Below are 22,845 nucleotides of genomic sequence, written 5' to 3'. Positions count from 1 at the left end.
TTTCAACATCCTACCTGAGGTAGGACTGTTTCATTACCCACATGTACTCATTGCATAACACGTTAGGGCACCTCCTCCCCGTTTGCAAACCTAAAGATAGGTTTCCCTAAGATTGATTTAATTGCATAAGTCTCTCTAGTGTCTCCCCCCATGCTAACAGTAGTGATATCATTGCTGAAAAAGGCAAAACCTCTTAGGCTTCTGCAAAATATTATTTATACATCAATTTTGATATTGCAGGGCTTTTTGAACTGGAACATTGATTTGACCATTTTTCTAACTAAAGTAGATTGTACTTTCACAGCAATTATTAAAATGACTGGACTTTCTATTTATGTCCCTTCAGGGTTTTTTTTGAGTTTTATGTGTTTTAGATATGGCAGATTTCCAGCATGTAATAAAATTGCCATTTTCATTCTGAATTGAAGCAGTGTTACTTATATACCTGAAATTAATACATTGCATCATTTTTATACTGAATTCCATTCACCTTTTCCTGTTTATCTGTGGTATTATGTTATATGGGCAGCACGGTGTCATAGTGGTTAGCACTCCTGCCTTGCAGCGCTGGGTCCCCGGTTCGAATCCCAGCCAGGTCAACATCTGCAATGAGTTTGTATGTTCTCCCCGTGTCTGCATGGGTTTCCTCCGGTTTTCTCCCACGTCCCAAAAACATACAGATAAGTTAATTGGCTACCCCCAATACGATACATAAACTTTATAATATATACATTAACATATGACTATGCCAGGGATTAGATTGTAAGCTCCTCCGAGGGACAGTTAGTGACTAGACTATATGTATATACTTTGTACAGTGCTGTGGAAGATGATAAATACTAAATAATAATAATAATAATATGTTCAAACGATTCATTTTTCTTCCTTCATTGTAGTTTAGTGAGTAAAGCTTACCATAGTTGGAGACTGTTAAGGGTGAATAGATCACACAGCTGTATATAATGTACTCTTTGCAGCCTCGCATACATGCTAGATGAAACTTGGCCGAGCAGCCCCCGGTGCTCCCCGATGCCTCGGTCTGTTGATCTGTCAGGCAAAATGAGCATTATTCTCCCCACTCACTCCGGCTAACATCACTTCTGCTCCTCGTATGCAGCCTCAGCCCTGCAATGTCACCTAAAGGATCACATTCCAATCCCCACTAGGCGTTTAAGCCTTGCATATGTGTACAAATCTTACATGGTCTTATCAATTGTTACAGTGCCTAATTAATTCTCTATGGTCTGTGTTATTTAAGCAATTTCCAAGCCAAATCCCTTGTAAGTGCAAACTCACTTTGTCAATAAAGCCAGTTTTGATTGCAGCTCAAAAACACAGACTCAGTTCAATTTTGGATGAGGAGGAGATGGTAGAATTCTGTAGGGTGAGAAGAGTTTGAGTTACAGACTTATTTTCAGTTTTAGTTACCTCTTGTGATGATGGTCATACAAATGCAATTCTGCTAGAAACAAAACAAGTAGCTAAAAAAGAGCTAAGTAGCTAAAAAAAAGTAGCTAAAAAAAAAAAAAGCACCACACTAAGTGCTTAGTAAAAAAAAAAAACTGAAAAAAACTACATATTTCAAAGCTTTATGAATTTAATAACCAAACTGGTAGACACTCTACACCAGGGGTCTCAAACTCAATTTACCTGGGGGCCGCACGAGGCAAAGTCAGGATGCGGCTGGGCCGCATAAGGAATTTCACAATCATGGCGCATCGCCGCCTCTGCCCGCCCCTCTCACTCTTTTTTTCACAGAGAGGGGCGGGGAGAGGCGGCGATCCGTGCGGCGATTGACGTCAGGAGGGGTAGAGCTGATGCTGAAAGCTCTGCCCCTTCCAGGAAATGCCGGCGTATTGCCCCCCGGGCGATTTGGGGGCTCTGCAGCCCTCGTTTAGCGGCGGGGATGCAGCGGATTACTTGGGAGCACTGAAGTGAACTATAAGGAAGCTTTTGCCGGTGAGGGCCACAAAATATTGTATCGAGGGACGCAAATGGCCCGCGGGCCGCGAGTTTGAGGCCCCTGCTCTACACTATACATGGATACATGAATAGACTTAAAATAGTAAGTCTAAAAGTTGAAATAGTTTAAGTTTGAAATAGTAAAATAGTAAGGTTTATGAAACACATCTTAAAATCACAAAAATGACATAAAAGGAACAGTAAGGGCCCTCTGCACTTCGAGTAATGTAAAACTATTGTGATCTGGCCCATTTAGAACTCACTTTATACAATCAATAGCATGGCAGCACGGTGGCATAGTGGTTAGCGCTCTCGCCTTGCAGTGCTGGGTCCCCAGTTCGAATCCCAGCCAGGTCAACATCTGCAAGGAGTTTGTATGTTCTCCCCGTGTCTGCATGGGTTTCCTCCAGGCACTCCTGTTTCCTCCCATATCCCCAAAACCTACAGATAAGTTAATTGGCTTTCCCCTAAAATTGGCCCTAGACTACGATACATACACTACACAATATAGAGATAGGACTATAGTAAGGATTAGACTGTGAGCCCCTCAGAGGGACAGTTAAGTGACAAGACAATATACTTTGTACAGCGTTGCGGTAGATGTCGGCGCTATATAAATACTAAATAATAATAATAATAATACAAACGTCCTACAAGCATAGTGCAAAATAAGAATGAGTTGAATTAGCAAGTTTCGCTCTCTTGGAATTCTGGCAGTGGATTAAAAAAATCCATTTTAGAAGGCCCCTACCTTGCATTGTAGTGTATTTTGCTTTGTCCCTCTTAAAACGCAGCAGAACCGTGGCTGAAACCCCCCTCAATCACCCCAAACTCACGGGGTACAATCGCGGGCTCTTTCCACATAGAGGCAGAGCAGCTCTGCCTCTATGTGCGTCAATCAGCCCGGATCGCCGCCTCTCCCCCGCCCCTCAGTCTTTCTTCACGCTGATTAACGCACATAGAGGCTGCGGGGAACTCCAGGACCAAGAAAGTCATGGATTTTGCCTGCCATGTACCCCCTTGAGTTTGGGGTGATCGAGAGACAATGTTAATGAGGTTTTTAAAATAAAAACCTCATTTTACAGAGACTTCAGAGTCTCTTTAACCTCCTTGGCGGTAATGACGAGCACAGCTCGTTCATTACCATCGGAGGGTGCCGCTAATTTTTTTTTTAATACACGCAGCTAGCACTTTGCTAGCTGTGTGTCTACCTTGATCGCCGCTTCCCGCCGCCGATGTGCCGCTACCTGCCGCGTTAGAGGGCCCCAACCCCCCGAGACCCCATGTGCAGCCTGGCCAATCAGTGGCAGGCAGCGCTGAGGGGTGTATCGGGACTCCCGATGACGCCACGACGTCGATGACATCACAATCGTCACGACGAGGGAAGCCCTACAGGAAATCCCGTTCAGAACGGGATTTCCTTATGGGAAGACGCGCCAGCGGCGATTGGAGGGGCTGGGCGGTCGCCACAGGGAGGGGGGAATCATGTAGCTAGTGCTAGGCTAGCTACATGATAGGAAAAAAAAAATCAAAAAAATAGTGCTGCGCATCCACTCTGGCACATTTAATAGAACGCCAGGGTGGTTAAGGTTCCCTTAAATTGGATTGGATTTTTTTGTTTTATGTTTTTGTTTCTATAACCATGATGCACCCTTGATGCAAGGACCAGGACCCTGACTATGAAGTTATTCCTGTTTGTCTAGGCAATAATATATCCTGGCTGATGTTTGGAAAAAAAATATTACAAATTTACAGAGCCCTTAAAAAACAGGGTACTTATTAAAATGACTCTTCTGAAAGTGCTGTCCAAGTCTTCATATTTCTATACATGAGAAATGACAAACGTGTAAGAGATTACAAAGCCGTGACAGTGAGTGTGTCTTAGTGGGTTTTCCTGAATGCGTATTAATTTTAGGGTGTCAGAGGACTTTGAAAGTCAGATATTGGACAGAACTCTCTCTTAACAAAGCTCTTATCTGAAAGTAAGACTGGGGCGTGAATAATCAAATTCAGAATTGATGATCTGTAAAATTTACCTTTACTACAGAATTTTTAATCATCTGAGAATCTGGCAGTCACAAGTGTTTAAGAAATATTACATTCATTCTAACTGGAGACAATGGGGCTCACAACAAGAAGGTACAATAGAGAAAAAAAAAAAGTTTTGCAGAGTAAGAAATTAGAAGCAGCAAATTTACGTCACTGTAATATATGAAAAGTACTTACCGTATATACTCGCATATAAGTCGAAATTTTGAGCACAAGAAGTTTGCTCAAAAGTCCCCCCTCGGCTTATATGTGAGTCAGCTGTGTGAGGCTGCATCACCTGCCTCCACCGAGTACCCCCCTTGCAATATGCTCCCTGGAGATTACCGGGAACTGCTTTTTCCAACATGAAAGTGTCGGTCTCCCCGTCAGCGGGTCCAAGTCTTCAGACATGTCCCCAGCTACTTGCGCTGTAATCAGCAGTGTTGCTGTTAAGTAGCGACATCAGCGCCAGCGTTCCCTCATCAGCCTTTGTGAAATGAATCTCCCTGCCATGCCTGCAGAAATGTCCCATGCTTCTTGTGCAGGATTGCTGCACTTATTCGTGCCGTTGTGCAACAGTGACGTAACGCCGGAGTTCCCTCATCAGCCCTATTTTACGCTCTTGCTGTGTCTCATCTTTATGACGCCATCTAGAGTCATCTTGAGACACAGCAAGAGCATCACAGGCTGATGAGGGAATCCCGGGGCTGACGTCACTACTGCATAACGGCACTACAGATCGGAGCGCAAGTAGCTGGGGACTTTTCTGACAGCTTGGAGAAGCTGGCGGAGCATTCCTGCACTAGTAGCCAGCAACATTTCTGTAGGCATTGAGGGGAGACGAACACCTTCATGAGAGAATTTCATGCAGGTTAATGTCACTGCTGCACAACGGCACTACTGATCGGAGCCATCCTGCACAAGTAGCTGGGGACATTTCTGCTGGCATGGTGGGGAGTTGGACACCATCATGCTGGCTGCAGCACTTGATCTCCTGGGCACGTGCTGGGGCACATCTGGCTAAGGAGTAGCCGGGGACATTTCTGCAGGCACAGATCCGCTGGGGGGGGGAAGATCGACAACTTCATGCAGGTAACAGCAGTTTCAGGTAATCTCCTGGGCACATACTGGGGCACATTTAGCTAAGGAGGGGAAATGCCTAATACAAGGGGGGCACAGCCGGGTACAGGGGGGATGCCTAATACAGATGGCACAGCTGGCTATGGGAGGGATGCTTAATACAGGGGGCACATCTGATAATGGGGGGCTGCCTAACACAGGGAGCACATCTGGCTATTTGTACTGAGTAAGGGGGATGCCTGATACTAAAGGAACATCTGGCTACTTATACTATGGAGGGAGCTATACTGGGGAGGGGGCGATCGTGTGTGTTGGGGGGGGGGGGCTTATATGCGAGGCAATCACTTTTTCCTGCTTTTTGATGGAAAAGTGGGTACCTCGGCTTATATGCGGGTCAGCTTATATGCGAGGTAATACTACGGAATTGGTCTTGATGGTGGTGTGAGCTCTCTTCTACTACCTGGGAAAACATTGAGTCAATGTAATTCCCGTCACAGACTTTCAGTTTAGAAGAAATAAGGGGGCTTTCCACTTGCTCCAATCCACTCAAACAAAAAGCAAATGGCCGCCATTTTTCCGAACGCAACACCAACACGATTTTACATGTAAATTCTGGTGCTCATTTTCATGAGCAGGTTTTAAATTTCGCTTCAGTTCACAGCGTAATCCTAGTGAATGAAAATTGAAGGTTGTGCAATCGCATTACAGCACGATTTTGCGTGCTATCACACTTCCTAGTGGAAAAGGAGCTCTAGAGTCCAAAGCCTGGTCACAGACCTGCTCCAGCATAAAGAATTCGATCAGCATGACCTCCAGGCTGTAAACATCAGAAAAAGTCCATCCTCGACTCATCTGTATGCACAATCACAATGTCCTTTCAAGCTGACACTTTAAATTAGGAGAAAGGATGGGTGAAGTCTACAGAAGTGCAAGGTCGAGGCTGTTCAAGAAGGCTTGTGATGCGTCCAGCTCATGTGGACTATGGAGGCTGCAGTGGTGTCCTGGGAACACGCCACTTGTTACATGGTTTGAAGCTGTGATGTTTGTGGGTACAGTTTTATTTGAAATCTTTTTATTAAATGTTATTTCACTATATAAATATCTTTGAGCCCTAGTAACATCATTGGCATCATATGGATCCTGATACATGCTGTTAATTCCCCCCTCAAAAAAACAAACAAAAAAAAACTGGTTGACATACCTCTTGATAACAGAGGACACCGGTGTGAGTGGAGGCTAATTGGGGGCTGCCTTTCACTGCACTGTTGGTTTTCTCTTTGAGGTGATAGTATTTGGGGCTACACATGAGCGAATGGTGGTGGTCATAAGTTATGCCCAGTATTACCCTATGTGAGTCTTTTCTCCTTATGTATGTCAGCTTGAGATGACATCGTGATTGTGCATATGGATGAGTTGTGGATGGATTTCTCTGATTACAGCTTGGAGATCATCATATGAGCCTGAAGTGCAGCAGCATTTTGTCAGAGTTTTATGTTGTTGGTGAATTCAGTTTTTTGTTCCGCCCTGCTTAGTAAGGACACTATTATTGATTGTGATCTCTCAATTAGCGCAGTATTGTTTTTTCTGTTTTATAAAGCATTCTATGTTGGCACAGGACACCAGTGATGCCAAAGATCCACAGTCTAGGGCTTCAGCTTTAAAATACACAGTAGTCATTGTAACTTCTGTTTGATCTGTCTTTTCTTGAACCAGTATTCCAACAGTGAATTACACCAACCTCAGATAGGCTGGCCTAATAGATGAATACAGATCTGGGCATCTTACTGACTGATGCAGAGAGTCTGATGCCATGCAGTCTTTTTATCCTTATGTAGAGATAGAGCAAGGAAAAAGATCATTTCTTATTCAAATAAAAACAGTCACACAATCAGTTTCACAGTTTACAGCATAAAGGAATATCTCCTTGATCAACCTCGAGCTCTGAGCCACAGCTTTCTCTGGAAACACTTGAGCTGGTTAATCATGTCATTGAAGTGATCAATTTAAGATACATAAATTATAAATTAATAATGTAGATTTATGAGATTAACCACTTCACTAATCTGTGATCATATGACTGTCTCATAACAACACAGGGGACCCCTTGAGAAATTACCTTGGGGCCACCCCTGGGATCTCTGCCATACCTGATCTCTCCTCCCCACCACCCCACGCACACACTTTGCCCTGACATGCATGCAGAGTAGCTCAGGGAGCGGAGTCATGTTTACTTGCACCAGTGCTGAAGGTCTCCTTCATGCAACACAGGCGCACACACTGTGCTGCCATTCGCCAGCTCCTGATCACATGACTAGTATTAGTCATGTGATCGGGAGACTTAGTCATGTGATCGGGAGACAACAAATGTCAGCAGAGTGCAGAGTGTTGTAGGGGCCATCGGGGCTGGGTAGTAGATGGGAGGTACATTTCCCCGGTATTTGGACTATGGTCACTTTAAAACCCTGTGTGGTCCTAGGAAGGGAGTCCGGATTTTAGCAGCAAGCAGTTGCTGCTTGGTTTTTTTCTTCTCAGGGCCGGACTCCTGGGATGGGAGGGAAGGAAGGGCGGGCCTTCCCATCCCACCTAGGTACACACCTGGTTGTCAGTGGGGCTGAGAGCCTCACTAATTTGGTATTGATGAGATGCAAATTTATGCTTAAGAAGCAGCCTCACAGGCAGTGTGAGGAGAGGTGTTGAAGGAGTAGCATGTATGCTGTGGAATCTCCTGACAAGAAATATTGGAGTATTTGATGGAAGCCAAACCATACCCTGCTCTGTTGTTTGTATGGTATTGGCCTGATGAAAACTGAACTTTGTTTGATCCTGCTGGACTTTATATTACCAAGCTGAAGTAAGCTGAACTGTTATTTTCCACTTATTACTGCTGAACTGAAGCTGTTTTCTTCTACTGCACAATAAACGGACTTTGTTTTATACATCTGTGTACTGCGTGCTGGCTGCGACCCCCTCTAAACTTCACAACTGGTGCTCGGATGCGGGCAGCGCAGCACTGCAGGAAAAGAAAAAGTTCCGTTTAAAAAGTGACATTTAAAGGGCCAGTCTCCTTGTATGCATGATGGAGGAATTGCTGAAACAAATGGCCTTAGCAACTGTGCAGCTACAGCAGAGTATGGTGTCTCAGCAGGCGAGTATGGTGACTCAACAGCAAGCCACGGAAGCCCTGCGAGAGGCCTCAGAGGCGCAAGCCAAAATCCTGCTTGAGGCGGTGCAGAAGCTGGCCCAGGGGAGAAAGACAGCAGGAGCTGCCCCTAGCAACCAGGCGATGGTGAGAGCCAGCCATTTTCTGCAGAAACTAACCCCCACAGATGATGTGGAAGCCTTTCTGAAAACGTTCGAAAGGACAGCAGAGCGGGAAGGATGGCCGAAAGACAAATGGGCTGGTATCCTTGCACCGTTCCTGACGGGAGAACCCCAGAAGGCCTACTACGATCTCAACTCTGCAGACGCCCTCGACTATGATCGACTACAGGCAGAGATCCTGGCCCGACTAGGTGTAACAACAGCGGTCCGGGCACAGAGGGTGTACAGCTGGCAATACCGGATGGATCATCCAGCCAGATCGCAGATGTATGACCTCATCCAACTGGCGACAAAGTGGCTGCAACCAGAGGTACTGACCGGGCCTGAGATGGTGGAGCGATTCGTGCTGGATCGTTTTCTGCGTGCCCTGCCGGTGGGACTACAGCGATGGGTCAGTCATGCGGACCCCAAAAAAGCGGAGCAGCTGGTGGAGTTGGTGGAGAGATATACCGTAGTGGAGGATCTACTCTCTCCAAAGGGCCAGGCGGGCCCCCTCTTACCCCGTGTTGCAAGGTTCCCTGACTCTGGAAAGGGTGCTTCACGGAACCCCGCAACCAGCATCACCAGAAATAGGGAAGTATTCCCAAAAGCCGCTCCGGGGTTGCCACCTGCTATGGCGACACCTCGGAAGGGAGGTGCGATCCAGTGTTGGAGATGTTCTGCTTGGGGCCATACCAGAGCCCAGTGTCCACTGCAGGAGGAACCCATGCAGTGTGACGTGCTACAGAGGGTGTCATTTTTTGCCCAGGAGGTATGCCTGGCAGAGTGCCAGGAGAGCTTTGTGTGTCCCGTTAGTGTGAACCAGGTACCTGCTAAAGCCTTGCTGGACTCAGGCAGTATGGTAACCATGGTGCACGCTGACCTGATTGGAACAATTGACACTGTGCTAAAGCCGCTTAAGGTGGTGTGTATCCATGGAGACACAAAGACTTATCCTGTGGTGCCAGTGTCGATTTCAACTGACTGTGGGACAATCACTCACGACGTCGGAGTGGTAAGAAACCTAATGTGTCAAGTTATATTGGGTCGAGACTTTCCACTGTTTTGGGTACTATGGGAGAATGTCAAAGGGAAGTTATTTAAGGACTCTGATAATAACTTAGCCCCTCCTCCCCCTACCAGAGAACTTGAGGCACCAAGTCTGGATACAAATGTTGCAGAAAATGTATTGCCAAATGATCATGTATTATTGCATAATGATGATGTAATGTTGCCAATGGATGAAAATGGGACTGACCATCCTTGTCGGGACCCTGAGCAGGTTACTGAGGGGGGGGATGATTCCCCATTACAAGTTATGTTGGGCGAGGATGATGAGGAATCTTCCCCCCAATCTATGCTCCCTGACCTGGATGTGTCAAAAGGGATTTTTATCACTGCACAGATGCGGGATCCAACCTTATCCCATGCTAGAGAACAGGTATCTGTGGTAAATGGAGTTCCCCAGGAACCTGGGGCAGAGGAGAGATTTCCTCATTTTTCAGTTCATGGGGATATGTTATATCGGGTTGCAAAGGTCAGAGAAGAGGTTGTTGAGCAGCTACTAGTGCCTCAGGAGTTTCGGAGGATGGTACTAGACTTAGCTCACAATGAAGCATTGGGAGGTCACCTGGGTGCCGAGAAAACGGAGGCGCGGATAACTGACAGGTTTTACTGGCCTGGGTTAAAGGCCGAAGTAAAGAATTACTGCGTTTCTTGCCCCACCTGTCAGTTAACCGCGCCAGTGTCCCATTTTCGAAGCCCTTTGGTGCCCTTGCCAATAATCGAGGTGCCATTCGAGCGCATTGCCATGGATATAGTGGGGCCACTGGTAAAGTCTGCCAGGGGGCACCAATATATCCTTGTCATACTCGACTATGCCACTCGCTACCCGGAAGCCTTTCCGTTAAGAAAACCTACGTCCAAAGCTATCGCCCGAGAATTGTTTAATATGTTCACTCGGACGGGTTTTCCTAAGGAAATTCTTACGGACCAAGGAACCCCGTTTATGTCTAAAGTGATGGCTGATGTATGTAAACTGTTCCAGATTAAGCAGATGAGAACCTCGGTTTATCACCCTCAGACCGATGGCCTGGTTGAACGGTTTAATAAGACTTTGAAAATGATGTTAAAAAGAGTGGTTCAAAGGGATGGAAAAGATTGGGATTGTTTATTGCCTGCGGTGATGTTTGCTGTTCGGGAGGTACCTCAAGCCTCCACAGGTTTTTCACCATTTGAACTGGTATATGGGCGCAGACCTCGAGGGTTGCTTGACTTGGTAAAAGAAACCTGGGAAAGTGAGTCCAGTCCCCACAAAAGTGTGGTGGAACACGTTTCCCAGTTGCAAGAACGCATTGCCAAGGTGATGCCCCTTGTCAAGGAACATTTACTGGCAGCCCAAGAAGCGCAGAGTCGGGTATACAACCGCTCCGCGAAAATCAGGCAGTTCCAGGTGGGGGATAGAGTGGCAGTATTGATCCCAACCGTGGAGAGTAAATTCTTGGCCAGGTGGCACGGTCCCTTCGAGATCGTTGAAAAAGTGGGGGAAGTGAATTATAAGGTACATCAGCCAGGGAGACGGAAACCCTATCAACTGTATCACGTCAATTTGTTAAAGCCCTGGAAAGAGAGAGAGACCGCTCCGGTTAGGGTGGGTGTGAGTGTTGTACCCCAAATAAGCATTGAGGATGTGAAAATAGCCCCCACTCTGTCCAAATCCCAGGTCCAACAAGTAAAAGAGTTTCTTCAGAGAAACAAGGGAATATTTTCGGATTTGCCTGGACTCACGGGGATGGTTGAGCACAACATTATTACTGAGCCCCGGGCTAAAGTGTTTGTCAGGCCCTATCGCATCCCGGAGGCCCGCAGAAAGGCGGTGTCAGAGGAAGTAAAACGCATGTTAGAATTGGACGTCATTGAAGAATCGCAGAGTGAATGGTCAAGCCCGATTGTGTTGGTACCCAAGCCAAACGGAACTCTGCGATTCTGTAACGATTTTCGGAAATTAAATGAAATTTCCAAATTTGATGGTTATCCCATGCCCCGTGTGGATGAACTGATAGAGAGGTTAGGCCCAGCCCGCTACATCACCACGTTAGACCTGACCAAAGGATATTGGCAAATACCCTTGGCCAAAGAAGCCAGAGAGAAAACGGCATTTTCTACACCTGAGGGCCACTTTCAGTACAAAAGAATGCCGTTTGGGTTACAGACCGCCCCGGCCACATTTCAGAGAGTTATGGACAGAATGTTGCGTCCACACCAAAGATACGCGTCGGTCTATTTAGACGACATCGTAATCTTCAGTTCAGACTGGGAGTCTCACCTTCCCAAGGTTCAAGCAGTCCTGGATGCGTTAAGGAAGGCGGGTTTTACAGTGAACCCTGAGAAATGTGCCCTAGGTATGGAGGAAGCAAAATACTTGGGGTACATTGTCGGAAGGGGGTTGGTAAAACCCCAAATTAACAAAATTGAGGCAATCCAGGAATGGCCCCGCCCCATCAGTAAGAAACAGGTTCGAGCTTTCTTGGGGATAGTGGGCTACTACAGACGGTTCATTCCCAATTTTTCTACCCTAGCAGCTCCCTTGACTGACTTGACCAAGGGCCGGAAGTCAGTGATGATACAGTGGACGGCAGAGACAGAAAAAGCGTTTTTGGAGCTGAAATCGGCATTGTGTAGTCACCCTGTCCTGGTAGCCCCCGATTTCACTCGAGAATTCGTAGTGCAGACAGATGCCTCAGATGTTGGGTTGGGGGCGGTTCTGTCACAGGTGATTGATGGAGAAGAACATCCCATAGTTTTTCTCAGTCGGAAACTGACGGCCTCTGAGAGAAACTATGCGGTAGTGGAGAGGGAATGCTTGGCCATAAAATGGGCCCTGGACTCCCTGCGCTACTATTTATTGGGTAGGAAGTTCAGGTTGATCTCTGACCATGCCCCGCTAGCGTGGATGAAAAGGAACAAAGGAACGAATGCAAGAGTGTCCCGGTGGTTTCTCTCTCTCCAGGAGTTCAACTATGTGGTGGAACATAGGCCGGGTAAAGTGCACCAGAACGCTGATGCCCTTTCCCGAGTCCACTGTTTAGTGGGTCTATGTGCCTCCACCGCCTCGGGGTTGAGGCAGAGGGGGGGGATATGTAGGGGCCATCGGGGCTGGGTAGTAGATGGGAGGTACATTTCCCCGGTATTTGGACTATGGTCACTTTAAAACCCTGTGTGGTCCTAGGAAGGGAGTCCGGATTTTAGCAGCAAGCAGTTGCTGCTTGGTTTTTTTCTTCTCAGGGCCGGACTCCTGGGATGGGAGGGAAGGAAGGGCGGGCCTTCCCATCCCACCTAGGTACACACCTGGTTGTCAGTGGGGCTGAGAGCCTCACTAATTTGGTATTGATGAGATGCAAATTTATGCTTAAGAAGCAGCCTCACAGGCAGTGTGAGGAGAGGTGTTGAAGGAGTAGCATGTATGCTGTGGAATCTCCTGACAAGAAATATTGGAGTATTTGATGGAAGCCAAACCATACCCTGCTCTGTTGTTTGTATGGTATTGGCCTGATGAAAACTGAACTTTGTTTGATCCTGCTGGACTTTATATTACCAAGCTGAAGTAAGCTGAACTGTTATTTTCCACTTATTACTGCTGAACTGAAGCTGTTTTCTTCTACTGCACAATAAACGGACTTTGTTTTATACATCTGTGTACTGCGTGCTGGCTGCGACCCCCTCTAAACTTCACAGTGTGTACAGCTGCTTGCGAGTGGTGGATATGGAGGAGGAGTGGGCCTTCGGTCCCTCCTGTGATTGAGGGCTATTGTAACACCACTGGTCAAGATAGGATGTCTGTCCTGACACATCAGAAGCCAATGTTTGTGTGCAAACCTGTGCTCAGGTGTACAAGCAAAAGCAAAATAAAACTAGAAGACTATAAATTATTTTCTGCACTGAAAATGGGCTCACAAAAAGCACTATACTTTTTAGCCAGATCCGAATGCTTTATAGAAAATACATGTGAGTGAAAAAAACCAAGATACTGTCAAAATGATAACTCTAAAAGGATAATTTAAAAAAACTCCTGCGGTGCGAGCTTTTGGAGTGGAGAAGCTTGATGCAGGGACCTCAGTGCTCCAATAGCTTATATTATACAGATGCTTTAGTTATTCATTTTAAGGTATGATTTTGACAATACCTTTTCATGATTCTGCTGTATGGAAAGTAAAGCCTGTTAGCTTTGGTAAAATATATCCGATTCTCTACTGTTTTTTCCTACTTGCCCTTGAAGGTGCTTAGTCTATTTTTTTATAGGAAAGATGGTAAGTCTCTTTCAAGTTTGAAAAACCAGATTCAGAAAGGCTGAAAGTTTTTTTTAATTACGGAAGCCAGCAGCATTAACGGGCGGTATGTTTTGCAATTACGGCATGTTTTTCATCTCTCTTTCTGTGGGAGTATGGCTTGGAAGCGTGAATGCAGCATGTCAGATGGAGGCGGAGGACCAAAACAGAGAAAGCTTCGAATGTGAAGATACAGCACAAAGACAGGAAATAGGCTAACTATGCAGTATGTTGTTTTCAACCAGAAATAATTTAATAACACTGTGGATCAAAGCCCTATTACATGGATTTTATTCATAAATCTCTTGTTAGATGTTAAAGAGAAACAGTCCCTGAGAAAAGAGTTCTCAGACCTGCATCAATACACTAACAGAATTATGAAATGTGTTTCTGCCAGTGTTCAGATGTATACATACATTGTAATGTCCGCGTTGTCAAGGTACAGTAGCTGGACAATGGGGAGCTTTTGATTTTGCAGAGATTTTGCAATGGCGATCTATATAGGGGAACAATGTATCTGAAATCTCTCCTTAAAACATACCAATATTGTAAGTTTTGGACTTATTCACACCGGTAGCTAATACACTTTGCTGAGTTACTAATTACCCCGCCTTATGTGAGGTTACCTTCAAATATGCAGTAGAGACTATTATTGTGCCAGCCCACACAATTTTCTTGCTTTCCATTTCCTGTAAAAGTCATCTCTAAACATTTTTTGAGAGGATACAGTAAGGAAGGTTTGCAATCAAAGTGTTTCAAAAGATTCCATTAGCTACATAGTGATGGGCAGTGGGGACCACAGCATACTGCATGCCTAATTCTTTAAAACTGCATGTACTGGTAATCTATAAGTCAGCAACACTCAATATGTGTGGTGATTGGATGAATGTTTTGGCTTAGCTTTTGCAGAACAGGTACATTTCTGTGGCACTATATATGTGGCAATATATTCAGCTCTGTGAAAATAGAAAAAAATCAGTATGACACCTTTCCCCTCCAGCCCTTCTCCTGTCCTGCCCCTGAACCTATAACCTGCCCTCTTTCCACTTTTCTGGGTTGGTATAATGCAGAGAGAAAGCTTTCAAGTGTGTGCGTCCCACATCACTCTGGTCAACAACATCTATGACCAGTAGCAATGGATGCCTTCTTCTCCTTACAAACTACCATGCCGGGTGTTGCGGGGCATGGGAACTCTTTCAAAACTCTGACCCCTTGGCTTAGTGTAGTGCCCAGTAAGAAGGGATGATTGCTTAGAAGGCTGTCCACTTGCTATGAAATCCAAACAGTTAAGCACCCCTGCACAAGCAAGGGTGTACAGGAAACCAGTGACACCCTTTACACCTTTACACATGTGCCTAAGTGTAAAACTTAGTCAATAAAAATGCGTACATCAAAAAAGGGCATCGGGAAAAAAGGGCCTCGTGGTGTAAACGATAAACAGTATTATCGTTTATTGAAATATTGTGTAGAATTTCGTTTACAAATAGTGTTTTAAGAATGTATAAATCACTAAATAATGTGTATGAGATCTGCAATTCTTAAAACGTTAATCTTCCCTATTTGTAAACTGAAACTTATATTTACGTTTGTTAAACACCCTCCCTGTACCTATCCCTAACCCCTAGACCCCCTGTTGGTGCCTAAACCTAAGACCCCCCTGTTGGTGCCTAAACCTAAGACCCCCTGTTGGTGCCTAAACCTAAGACCCCCCTGTTGGTGCCTAAACCTAAGACCCCCCAGTTGGTGCCTAAACCTAAGACCCCCCAGTTGGTGCCTAAACCTAAGACCCCCCAGTTGGTGCCTAAACCTAAGACCCCCCTGTTGGTGCCTAAACCTAAGACCCCCCTGGTGGTGCCTAAACCTAAGACCCCCCAGTTGGTGCCTAAACCTAAGACCCCCTATGGATAATAATGTTTTACAGACATTAATAAATAAAAAAATGTAATTAATTTTTTTGGGTGGATAATGTTTTAGAAATGTTTTAGAAATAGTGATTTAGTATCTTTATAAACGTTATTCGTCACGGGCTCATTTTGTAAAGTTAAATCATCACAAACATAGTTATAAATCCTTAAAAATCTCCGGGCGCCGTTTGTTAAAAAGTTAATCTCCGGAGCCTTTTTTTCCCTGTTCGGCGCCCATTAAATGATATTTATAATGGGAGTGAATGGGGTGCCCTTTTTGTCCACTTGTCTCATGCGCCCAAATCTCCTGCTTCCAATAAAAATACAGTTTGTGGTATATTTTGTTATGGGTAGCAGCCTAGAAGACTTTAAACCTTTTCTAGATCTGCTGCTTAATGGCAGTCGCCTCTTCTGTTGATTGCTTTGTGGCTGCTGTCCTGTTTGGAGGCTGGCTCCTCATCCTATAAATTGCAGACTTTTATCTAGCTTCAAAAGATTCTCTGGAAGGAGGTCCATCCTGTTGCCTTAACTAACTTCTTCTCGTTCCACTTATAGACGTGTTATCGCCTCCATGGCACAAAATTTAAGCAAGCCACAAAGCCTCAGTTGAGTCTATAAATATAGGTGGGACTGAGGCAGATTGGATAGAACAGAATGGACCTCCTCTCAGAGGCTCTTTAAACAAAATGGGAGACTGCAATTAACTCGTAGAAGAGCTCCAGGGTGATCAACAGGATAGGTGACTGACTGCAAAAAAGCAGTGGGTAAATCACAGTACAATAAACCTTTCATCTTTGTTACAAGGCACCCTACTGGGCTAGGTGGTTTCAAAGAACTGCCGTGCCCACCAGCAGTAGGCACAGTGCTAGTCTGGGACCACATGCAGAGGTACCCCCACTCTTGCAGGGTTTGTCTCTTTGCTATCAAGGAAATAGAAAATGAGGCAAATTAAGCATCAGTTGCACAAAGTATTTTTGTATATTTGTTATGTTTCAACTGCTGTCTGTTTACTTTTGTCTGCTTACTGCTGGATGTAATTTCCCTAATTTCCTAATCTCTGTAGTCTTGTCACCAGGACAGGAGATCAGATGAATCCATTGCAGATGTTATACCACTTTTCTATGCCACAAAAAAAGTCTGCTTATCATGGTTTATGGTCCATTTAGAGAGACACGCTTCCAGTTTTTATAATATTGTCACTGGGGTAGGAAGTGAGAAAAAAAATCTCCCCAACTGAAATGTAGGTAGCAATAAAAACTTGACAGGGGCTGTAACTTCTCTCCATCCCGTGCAAAGCTAAGAGAAAAATAAATTAGATTTAATTCCCACTTTAAATCTCTGTTCCAACACTTATTAAAATAAAACAAACAAAAAGCAATGTGTTTTATTCTGAGTCCGTGCTTTTGCATTAGTATCGGGCTTTTTAGTCTGCTCTAAAAGTTTGAAATGAGATATGTTTGCTACTGTGATCTGAATTCGGTGATTGACTTATTATTGAGACATTTCTCAAGGGATATAGGCAAATGTAACTATGAAGTCCATTTCAAAAAGAAGCAGCACATTCTATACTGCTTAGATTTATTTGTCATCATTTTCTACTTTTCTTAAGGGTCCACAGTAGCCAAAACAAGGTAGTCAATATTAGGAAAAATTTGAATTGAAATTAATTAAATGAATTTTCACTTATTTATATGGATACCCATAATTATGCAGAAGGAAGTATATGTTATTTGTGACAGTATGTGTTGGCTTTTTGGTAGCTGCCACTGTAAGCAACTTTGGCCCTGATAAGATGAAATGAGGCCCTAGCCAAGATAGCAGTTTTTGCCCATTGATGATGATCACCTAGTATTTTTAGTAAAATTTGGTGGAGACTAGTACCTGCCTGGCCCCTAGATTCTTTCCAGGCCCTAGGCACCTGCCGGTATTATTTTTGTGGCCGATTCATTCAGGATTTTTTTTTATAGTGCAATAGTAGGAGCCAGTGTAATATGCTCATAATGTCCAGACACAGAATAGAATTGATGTTCTAATGTTATGTCAAGTATGCATCCTCTTAACCACACAAAGAGAAACGTTGTTTAATCAGAGTTGGAAACCATACATCCTATATATATATATATTGTGAAGTTTAGAGGGGGTCGCAGCCAGCACGCAGTACACAGATGTATAAAACAAAGTCCGTTTATTGTGCAGTAGAAGAAAACAGCTTCAGTTCAGCAGTAATAAGTGGAAAATAACAGTTCAGCTTACTTCAGCTTGGTAATATAAAGTCCAGCAGGATCAAACAAAGTTCAGTTTTCATCAGGCCAATACCATACAAACAACAGAGCAGGGTATGGTTTGGCTTCCATCAAATACTCCAATATTTCTTGTCAGGAGATTCCACAGCATACATGCTACTCCTTCAACACCTCTCCCCACACTGCCTGTGAGGCTGCTTCTTAAGCATAAATTTGCATCTCATCAATACCAAATTAGTGAGGCTCTCAGCCCCACTGACAACCAGGTGTGTACCTAGGTGGGATGGGAAGGCCCGCCCTTCCTTCCCTCCCATCCCAGGAGTCCGGCCCTGAGAAGAAAAAAACCAAGCAGCAACTGCTTGCTGCTAAAATCCGGACTCCCTTCCTAGGACCACACAGGGTTTTAAAGTGACCATAGTCCAAATACCGGGGAAATGTACCTCCCATCTACTACCCAGCCCCGATGGCCCCTACATATCCCCCCCCTCTGCCTCAACCCCGAGGCGGTGGAGGCACATAGACCCACTAAACAGTGGACTCGGGAAAGGGCATCAGCGTTCTGGTGCACTTTACCCGGCCTATGTTCCACCACATAGTTGAACTCCTGGAGAGAGAGAAACCACCGGGACACTCTTGCATTCGTTCCTTTGTTCCTTTTCATCCACGCTAGCGGGGCATGGTCAGAGATCAACCTGAACTTCCTACCCAATAAATAGTAGCGCAGGGAGTCCAGGGCCCATTTTATGGCCAAGCATTCCCTCTCCACTACCGCATAGTTTCTCTCAGAGGCCGTCAGTTTCCGACTGAGAAAAACTATGGGATGTTCTTCTCCATCAATCACCTGTGACAGAACCGCCCCCAACCCAACATCTGAGGCATCTGTCTGCACTACGAATTCTCGAGTGAAATCGGGGGCTACCAGGACAGGGTGACTACACAATGCCGATTTCAGCTCCAAAAACGCTTTTTCTGTCTCTGCCGTCCACTGTATCATCACTGACTTCCGGCCCTTGGTCAAGTCAGTCAAGGGAGCTGCTAGGGTAGAAAAATTGGGAATGAACCGTCTGTAGTAGCCCACTATCCCCAAGAAAGCTCGAACCTGTTTCTTACTGATGGGGCGGGGCCATTCCTGGATTGCCTCAATTTTGTTAATTTGGGGTTTTACCAACCCCCTTCCGACAATGTACCCCAAGTATTTTGTTTCCTCCATACCTAGGGCACATTTCTCAGGGTTCACTGTAAAACCCGCCTTCCTTAACGCATCCAGGACTGCTTGAACCTTGGGAAGGTGAGACTCCCAGTCTGAACTGAAGATTACGATGTCGTCTAAATAGACCGACGCGTATCTTTGGTGTGGACGCAACATTCTGTCCATAACTCTCTGAAATGTGGCCGGGGCGGTCTGTAACCCAAACGGCATTCTTTTGTACTGAAAGTGGCCCTCAGGTGTAGAAAATGCCGTTTTCTCTCTGGCTTCTTTGGCCAAGGGTATTTGCCAATATCCTTTGGTCAGGTCTAACGTGGTGATGTAGCGGGCTGGGCCTAACCTCTCTATCAGTTCATCCACACGGGGCATGGGATAACCATCAAATTTGGAAATTTCATTTAATTTCCGAAAATCGTTACAGAATCGCAGAGTTCCGTTTGGCTTGGGTACCAACACAATCGGGCTTGACCATTCACTCTGCGATTCTTCAATGACGTCCAATTCTAACATGCGTTTTACTTCCTCTGACACCGCCTTTCTGCGGGCCTCCGGGATGCGATAGGGCCTGACAAACACTTTAGCCCGGGGCTCAGTAATAATGTTGTGCTCAACCATCCCCGTGAGTCCAGGCAAATCCGAAAATATTCCCTTGTTTCTCTGAAGAAACTCTTTTACTTGTTGGACCTGGGATTTGGACAGAGTGGGGGCTATTTTCACATCCTCAATGCTTATTTGGGGTACAACACTCACACCCACCCTAACCGGAGCGGTCTCTCTCTCTTTCCAGGGCTTTAACAAATTGACGTGATACAGTTGATAGGGTTTCCGTCTCCCTGGCTGATGTACCTTATAATTCACTTCCCCCACTTTTTCAACGATCTCGAAGGGACCGTGCCACCTGGCCAAGAATTTACTCTCCACGGTTGGGATCAATACTGCCACTCTATCCCCCACCTGGAACTGCCTGATTTTCGCGGAGCGGTTGTATACCCGACTCTGCGCTTCTTGGGCTGCCAGTAAATGTTCCTTGACAAGGGGCATCACCTTGGCAATGCGTTCTTGCAACTGGGAAACGTGTTCCACCACACTTTTGTGGGGACTGGACTCACTTTCCCAGGTTTCTTTTACCAAGTCAAGCAACCCTCGAGGTCTGCGCCCATATACCAGTTCAAATGGTGAAAAACCTGTGGAGGCTTGAGGTACCTCCCGAACAGCAAACATCACCGCAGGCAATAAACAATCCCAATCTTTTCCATCCCTTTGAACCACTCTTTTTAACATCATTTTCAAAGTCTTATTAAACCGTTCAACCAGGCCATCGGTCTGAGGGTGATAAACCGAGGTTCTCATCTGCTTAATCTGGAACAGTTTACATACATCAGCCATCACTTTAGACATAAACGGGGTTCCTTGGTCCGTAAGAATTTCCTTAGGAAAACCCGTCCGAGTGAACATATTAAACAATTCTCGGGCGATAGCTTTGGACGTAGGTTTTCTTAACGGAAAGGCTTCCGGGTAGCGAGTGGCATAGTCGAGTATGACAAGGATATATTGGTGCCCCCTGGCAGACTTTACCAGTGGCCCCACTATATCCATGGCAATGCGCTCGAATGGCACCTCGATTATTGGCAAGGGCACCAAAGGGCTTCGAAAATGGGACACTGGCGCGGTTAACTGACAGGTGGGGCAAGAAACGCAGTAATTCTTTACTTCGGCCTTTAACCCAGGCCAGTAAAACCTGTCAGTTATCCGCGCCTCCGTCTTCTCGGCACCCAGGTGACCTCCCAATGCTTCATTGTGAGCTAAGTCTAGTACCATCCTCCGAAACTCCTGAGGCACTAGTAGCTGCTCAACAACCTCTTCTCTGACCTTTGCAACCCGATATAACATATCCCCATGAACTGAAAAATGAGGAAATCTCTCCTCTGCCCCAGGTTCCTGGGGAACTCCATTTACCACAGATACCTGTTCTCTAGCATGGGATAAGGTTGGATCCCGCATCTGTGCAGTGATAAAAATCCCTTTTGACACATCCAGGTCAGGGAGCATAGATTGGGGGGAAGATTCCTCATCATCCTCGCCCAACATAACTTGTAATGGGGAATCATCCCCCCCCTCAGTAACCTGCTCAGGGTCCCGACAAGGATGGTCAGTCCCATTTTCATCCATTGGCAACATTACATCATCATTATGCAATAATACATGATCATTTGGCAATACATTTTCTGCAACATTTGTATCCAGACTTGGTGCCTCAAGTTCTCTGGTAGGGGGAGGAGGGGCTAAGTTATTATCAGAGTCCTTAAATAACTTCCCTTTGACATTCTCCCATAGTACCCAAAACAGTGGAAAGTCTCGACCCAATATAACTTGACACATTAGGTTTCTTACCACTCCGACGTCGTGAGTGATTGTCCCACAGTCAGTTGAAATCGACACTGGCACCACAGGATAAGTCTTTGTGTCTCCATGGATACACACCACCTTAAGCGGCTTTAGCACAGTGTCAATTGTTCCAATCAGGTCAGCGTGCACCATGGTTACCATACTGCCTGAGTCCAGCAAGGCTTTAGCAGGTACCTGGTTCACACTAACGGGACACACAAAGCTCTCCTGGCACTCTGCCAGGCATACCTCCTGGGCAAAAAATGACACCCTCTGTAGCACGTCACACTGCATGGGTTCCTCCTGCAGTGGACACTGGGCTCTGGTATGGCCCCAAGCAGAACATCTCCAACACTGGATCGCACCTCCCTTCCGAGGTGTCGCCATAGCAGGTGGCAACCCCGGAGCGGCTTTTGGGAATACTTCCCTATTTCTGGTGATGCTGGTTGCGGGGTTCCGTGAAGCACCCTTTCCAGAGTCAGGGAACCTTGCAACACGGGGTAAGAGGGGGCCCGCCTGGCCCTTTGGAGAGAGTAGATCCTCCACTACGGTATATCTCTCCACCAACTCCACCAGCTGCTCCGCTTTTTTGGGGTCCGCATGACTGACCCATCGCTGTAGTCCCACCGGCAGGGCACGCAGAAAACGATCCAGCACGAATCGCTCCACCATCTCAGGCCCGGTCAGTACCTCTGGTTGCAGCCACTTTGTCGCCAGTTGGATGAGGTCATACATCTGCGATCTGGCTGGATGATCCATCCGGTATTGCCAGCTGTACACCCTCTGTGCCCGGACCGCTGTTGTTACACCTAGTCGGGCCAGGATCTCTGCCTGTAGTCGATCATAGTCGAGGGCGTCTGCAGGGTTGAGATCGTAGTAGGCCTTCTGGGGTTCTCCCGTCAGGAACGGTGCAAGGATACCAGCCCATTTGTCTTTCGGCCATCCTTCCCGCTCTGCTGTCCTTTCGAACGTTTTCAGAAAGGCTTCCACATCATCTGTGGGGGTTAGTTTCTGCAGAAAATGGCTGGCTCTCACCATCGCCTGGTTGCTAGGGGCAGCTCCTGCTGTCTTTCTCCCCTGGGCCAGCTTCTGCACCGCCTCAAGCAGGATTTTGGCTTGCGCCTCTGAGGCCTCTCGCAGGGCTTCCGTGGCTTGCTGTTGAGTCACCATACTCGCCTGCTGAGACACCATACTCTGCTGTAGCTGCACAGTTGCTAAGGCCATTTGTTTCAGCAATTCCTCCATCATGCATACAAGGAGACTGGCCCTTTAAATGTCACTTTTTAAACGGAACTTTTTCTTTTCCTGCAGTGCTGCGCTGCCCGCATCCGAGCACCAGTTGTGAAGTTTAGAGGGGGTCGCAGCCAGCACGCAGTACACAGATGTATAAAACAAAGTCCGTTTATTGTGCA

The 22,845-nt window shown here is 46.0% G+C and overlaps 1 protein-coding gene and 1 long non-coding RNA gene across 4 annotated transcripts in view; one reads left to right on the top strand and one right to left on the bottom strand.

Moving 5' to 3' along the window:
• The window catches only part of LOC137563722 (protein kinase C-binding protein NELL2), a 391,218-nt gene that overhangs the window by 123,206 nt on the left and 245,167 nt on the right, over positions 1-22,845 (top strand). The window lies entirely within an intron of this gene.
• LOC137563723 (uncharacterized) overlaps positions 1-22,845 on the bottom strand; it is a 125,254-nt gene that overhangs the window by 82,735 nt on the left and 19,674 nt on the right. For both annotated transcript variants that reach the window (XR_011030420.1, XR_011030419.1), the window contains exons 2-3: positions 1,297-1,377; positions 916-1,047 (exon numbers count right to left, since the gene is read on the bottom strand). This is a non-coding gene — a long non-coding RNA (uncharacterized lncRNA). The remainder of the gene's footprint in view (positions 1-915; positions 1,048-1,296; positions 1,378-22,845) is intronic.

The sequence above is a fragment of the Hyperolius riggenbachi genome, chromosome 3, assembly GCF_040937935.1.
Source record: "Hyperolius riggenbachi isolate aHypRig1 chromosome 3, aHypRig1.pri, whole genome shotgun sequence".
In the NCBI taxonomy this organism is placed as follows: Eukaryota; Metazoa; Chordata; class Amphibia; order Anura; family Hyperoliidae; genus Hyperolius; species Hyperolius riggenbachi.
Note: the sequence above shows the minus strand (reverse complement) of the source record. Positions and strands in the feature narration are given on the sequence as shown.